Here is a 6,074-nt window from a genome sequence, read left to right as displayed (position 1 = left end):
TGGAAACATAACTCTTGGTATACCACTCTGTATCCCAGTTTGAATACTGTAGTATTAGTAACATATAGCTATTGAAATGCAAAGTATTAGAAAATAAGGTGATTTGAACTGTCCATCTTTTGTAGTTTAGTTTGAATGTTGTTTCTCTCATCATTTGTGATATGATGAGCTCTTCTGCAGTTTCTCCTTTGTATCCTTGAATAAGAATGAGTCTTAGTTATCTAATTATGGGCAGTGTTCATAAGAGACTCCAACAAGAGCCTTCAGACCCGGTTTTGGTCAGTTCTCTACAGACTTAAGGCTTTGTTTTTTGTTGCAAAAAAAAGGTGACCTGTTCATTTTTGTTGTTGCCAGAATAAATTAGTTGTTGCCTAGCGACCAGTTTGCCCATCAGCTCCCTAAAGCAGGAGGTGTTGCTAGGTAAATCGCTTTACAGTTTTTCAGAAAAGATTAGATTTATCCAAACATGTTCTAGGGTTTGTAAAATTATCCTGGAAGCATCAAGGTCACAAGAAAAAGTCAGAGAATGACCTGATTTTTACATTAAGCCAGTTTGTCCTAGTTTTCTGCTATTACAATATTGAAATACATCCATTCTGGTCGGTAAATGGCCACAGCTCTAATACAGATGGATGTTCCCTATTCCCAGGTATCTTATTCCCTCCCCTGAGCTTACCTCTACCCTGTACCTCCAAAGGGTTAGGATCTGGAACCATAAAACTATTCTTCAGAACTCTGTTCCCCTTAACAAGTCAGTCATTCTGGTTGTTAAGCATTTTTAGTATCATCCTGGAAATCACCATACTATAGTGTTCATATTCATACTAGTTCATATTCATACTAGTTCAATTCAGTTTTTATCAGAGTGATTGGGAGAACAGATAAAAGAAAGTATGAAACAATAAAAAGAACATGAAACTGTCAGCAAAAGGCCTTTTCATATATGACTCTAGGACTAAGTAGCTGAATAAACAATCTGCTCTATTATGTCCATATCTGGATAACGAAGGAATTGACTTATATGATCTCTAAAGCCATGATCAGTATAAATATGTTTATGATTCTAGTTAACAATCTCCATCATTCAAGTTGAACTACATCCTAATTTAGGAAACATGTAGTATTTAATTAAAATAAAGCTGAAATTGCAATGCTGATGGGTGACATAAGAAGCAACAAAATAAATGGAGGGATTCTGCTAGCAGAGACTAATTATAAATCTCTGAGAGTAAATCAGAAAGCTCCCACAGGCAGTAAAATAAAGTGAAAGAAATAAGAATGCTGGTTATTGTATACTGATTTCAAGCATATGTCTCTGAGGTGATTTATAATCGAATTTATTAAGAACTAATTATACAATTACAAAGTTTATTAATAAGAGTTAATCTAGTGGGAGGAGTTAAGATGGCAGAGAAGTAGAGGGGACCATGGGCTTTCCTCGTCCCTCAAACGCAGCTGTAATGAGGTCAGATCACTTGGAACACCAAGGACATCGATATGTGGAGTGGCGATAGGATCTCTACAGTTGGAGGGAGACAGCTTGGCAAATGTGAGGTGTGTGAATGTGAATTGGGGTAGAGAAAAATGGTGGCACAGTGGATGGGGGAGGGAACCCTTTCCTTGGAGAGACAAAAGGGAGAGACTGAGGTTGAGATAGTGCAGCATTGAGTTAGCACAAGAGATAAACCTGTCTGGACCACGGAATGGGGAGAGAGAAGTTCTGAGTGTCCCAGTTTTTTTTTTTTTTTTTTTTTTTTGCAAGCAGCTTTTGGAGCTCAAACTCTGAGGTTTTGGAAGTATGCAACATTCTCTGTAGCAGAGCTCTGGAATGCACTCCTGGGAAGGAGGAAATTGGCCCTGGAGTACATAGTGTAGTGTACACATCTCTGGGGTGCACTGGGAGAAAACAGACCCCATCCTGGAGTACTTTTGGAAGAAGGTTTATTGCCTCTCCAAGGACAAAAGACCTTGCAGGTGCCAGCCAAAGGCCTTTCATCAACAGGGTAGAGAGGCTTTACTCTGGAGGAGGGGAGTGGATCCATGCAGTGCTGGGTCCTTTAAGCCTTTTTTTTTTTATTTTAATTTTTTAATGTTTATTTTTTGAGAGAGAAAGAGAGAGAGAGAGACAGAACATGAGGTGGGAAAGGGCAAAGAGAGAGGGAGAGACAGACTCTGGAGCAGGCTCCAGGCTATGAGTTGTCAGCACAGAGCCTGACGTGGGGCTGGAACTCACGGACCATGAGATCATGACTTGAGCTTAAGTCGGAGGCTTAACTGACTGAGCTGGCCAGGTGCCCTAAGCCTTTGGGTTTTGAATCCCAGCCATGCACCACAGAAAAAATACAGCAGAATTGTGACACAGGGAAACCTGACCGCCCTGCACAGTGGGGTTTAGATCCCTAGTCTGGGGACAAGAGATTGGTGTGGCACCATTTTCCCCCCAACACCAACATGGTGGGACTTCAGGGAGCAACACAGCAGCCCCCAGTGGACGCAGGATCTGCTTAAACCAAACCCTGCCCATCCATGCCTGGAAACTGGGACAGGACTCACTCTGAGCCAATGCAGCCAGCCTCTCCTCCAGACCAGCACAGCCAGCAACCTCCAGGCACCAACCGACAGCTCTTTTTTTTTTTTTTTTCCCTTTTGTCCTCCTTGTTTTTTTCTTTTGGAATTAGGCTTATAGTTCCTTATTCATTTTTTTTTTTAAATTTCCTTCTCTCTCTCTCACTTTCTCTCATATTTAAAAAAATTGTTTAATGTTTATTTATTTTGGAGAGAGAGAGCACAAGTGGGAGATGGACAGAGAGAGACACACACACAGAATCCAAAGCAGGCTCCAGGTTCTGAGCTTTCAGCACAGAGCCCAACATGGGACTTGAACTTCTGAACTGTGAGATCATGATCTGAGCTGAAGTGGGACCCTTAACCTGCTGAGCACCCAGGCTCCCTCTTTTTTTGTTTGTTTTTTGATTAGGAATATTTATTCTTTTCTTTTTCCTTCCTTTTTCATTTCTTCTGCTTTTTCTTTTTTGTCCTATTGTTTTCCTTTCTTTTTCTTTGGAATAAACCTTATAGGTTTTTGATTCTCTGTTTGTTTGTTTTTGTTCCCTTTTATTTTCTCTTTTTTTGAGAAAAAAGAGGCTTTCCCCGCTCCTTTTGTTTCCCCAGGGTTACTTCAACATACAAATCAAAGCACACCTAGTTAAAGATCCAAACACTCCATCACTGCAAGCAAGACGGAGCTCTGCAAAGGACTGACCAGTTGGAAAGAGCACCCAAAACACCACAGCAGGGTGCATACAGCATAACCAGAAGCACTTCCTGGAGTGCCAGTCCCTGGACAGTGTATGATCCCTTTGTAATAGAGTGGTAACCTCAGGTGTAGGAAACATAATGAGCTTTAAAAAACACACACAAAAGGCATAAACCTAGCCAAAATGACAAGATGGAGGAATTCTCCCCAAAAGAAAAATCAAGAAGAAATCACAGCCTGCGACTTGCTCAAAACAGATATAAGCAATATATCTGAACAAGAATTTCAAACAACAGTCATAAGACTACTGGCTTGGTTTCAAAAAAGGCAAAGAAGACACCAGAGAAAGCCTTGCTGTGGAGATCAAAGACCTAAGAACTAGTTAGGATGAATAAAAAAATGCAATAACTGAGATACAAAGAAACTAGATAAAGTGACAACAAGGATTGAAGAAGCAGAGAACAGGTGAAACAGAAGATAAAATTATGGAAAATAATGAAACTAAAAAAAAAGAGGGAAAGGAAATTACTAGATAAAAGGGGGAGATTTAGAGAACTAAGTGATTCCATGAAACAAGACAATATCTGTATCATAGGAGTCCCAGAAGAAGAAGAGTGAGAAAAAGAGGCATGAGGTTTATTTGAACAAATTATAGCTGAGAACATCCTTAATCTGGGGAAAGAAACAGGCATCCAAGTACAAGAGGTACAGAGAACTCCCTTCAGAATCAGCAAAAACAGGTCAACACCACAATATATCAGACTGAAACTTACAAATACAAAGATAATGAGAGAATTCTGAAAGCAACTAGGGACAAAAGTCCTTAACCTACAAGGGGAGATACATAAGGTTAGTAGCAGACCTGCCCACTGAAACTTGGCAAGCCAGAAGAGAACGGCTGGAATTATTCAATGTGCTGCATAGGAAAAATATACAGCCAAGAATCCTTTATCCAGCAAGGCTGTCATTCAGAATAGGAGGACAGATAAAGAGTTTCCCAGACAAACAAAAACTAAAGCAGTTTGTGACCACTAAACCAGTCCTGTAAGAAATTTTAAGGAGGGCTCTCTGAGTGGAGGAAAAAAAAGACCAAAACAACAAAGACTACAAAGGACCAGAGAATACCACCAGAAACACCAACTCTACAGGTAACACAAGGGCACTAAATTCATATATTTCAGTAATCACTCTGAATGTAAATGGACTAAATGCTCCAATCAAGGACATAGGATATCAGAATGGATTAAAAAAAGTATCCATCAATATGCTGCCTACAAGAGACTGATTTTAGACCTAAAGACACCTGCAGATTGAAAGTAAGGGGATGGAGAACCGTCTATCATAGTAATATACATCAAAAGAAAGCTGGCATAGCCATACTTACGTAAGATAAACTAGATTTTAAAACAAAGGCTTTAACAAGAGATGAAGGGCATTATATCATAATGAAGGGCTCTATCCATCAAGAAGATCTACCAGTGGTAAATATTTATGCCCCCAACTTGAATGAACCCAAATATATAAATCAATTAATCACAAACATAAAGAAACTCATTGATAATAATACCATAATAGTAGGAGACTTAAATACTTCACTAACAGCAATGGACAGATCATCTAAGCAGAAAATCAACAAGGAAACAATGGCTTTGAATGACACGTTGGCCCAGATGGACTTAATAGATACATTCAGAACATTTCATCCTAATGCAGCAGAATACACATTCTTCTCAAGTACGCAAAGAACATTCTCCAGAATAGATCACATACTGGGTCACAAATCAGCACTCAATAGGTACAAAAAGACTGAGATCATACCATGCATATTTTCAGACCACAACACTATGAAACTTGAAGTCAACCACAAGAAAAAATTTGGAAAGCCCTCACATACATGAAGGTTAAAGAATATCCTACTAAAGAATGAATGGGTTAACCAGGAAATTGAAGAAGAAATAAAAAAAATACATGAAAGTAAATGAAAATGAAAACATGACAGTCCAAACCCTTTGGGATGCAGCAAAGGCAGTCCTAAGAGGAGAGTACAGTGTAATTAAGGCCTATCTCAAGAAGCAAGAAAGATCCTAAATACACAACCTAACCTTACACTTAAAGGAGCTAGAAAGGGAGTGGCAAATAAAGCCCAAAACCAGCAGAAGGAGGAAAGTAATAAAGATTAGAGCATAAATAAATGATACAGAAGCAACAACAACAACAAAACAGCAGTACAGATCAATGTAACTAAAAGCTGGGTTTTTTTTTTTTGAAAGAATAAATAAAATGGATAACCCCCTAGCAAGACTTCTCAAAAAGAACAGAGAGAGAACCCAAATAGATAAAATCACGAATGAAAGAGGAGAGATTACAACCAACACCACAGAAAAAAATTATTAGAGAATACTATGAAAAACTATATGCCAACAAACTGGACAATCTGGAAGAAATGGACAAATTCCTAGAAACTCACATACTACCAAAACTCACAGGAAGAAATAGAAAATTTGAACAGGTCTATACCTAGTGAAGAAATTGAATCAGTTATCAAAAATCTCCCAACAAATAAGAGTCCTGGACCAGATGCCTTCCCAAGGGAATTCTACCAGACATTTAAAGCAGAGTTAATACCCATTCTTCTCAAACTGTTCCAAAAAAATAGAAATGGAAAGATAGCTTCCAAATTCATTCTATAGAGCCAGTATTACCTTGATTTCAAAACCAGACAAAGACCCCACTGAAAAGGAACATTACAGGCCAGTCATCCCTGATGAAAATGGATACAAAAATTCTCAACAAGATATTAGCAAATTGAATTCAACAG

Source organism: Leopardus geoffroyi, chromosome B1, assembly GCF_018350155.1.
Source record: "Leopardus geoffroyi isolate Oge1 chromosome B1, O.geoffroyi_Oge1_pat1.0, whole genome shotgun sequence".
In the NCBI taxonomy this organism is placed as follows: domain Eukaryota; kingdom Metazoa; phylum Chordata; class Mammalia; order Carnivora; family Felidae; genus Leopardus; species Leopardus geoffroyi.
Note: the sequence above shows the minus strand (reverse complement) of the source record.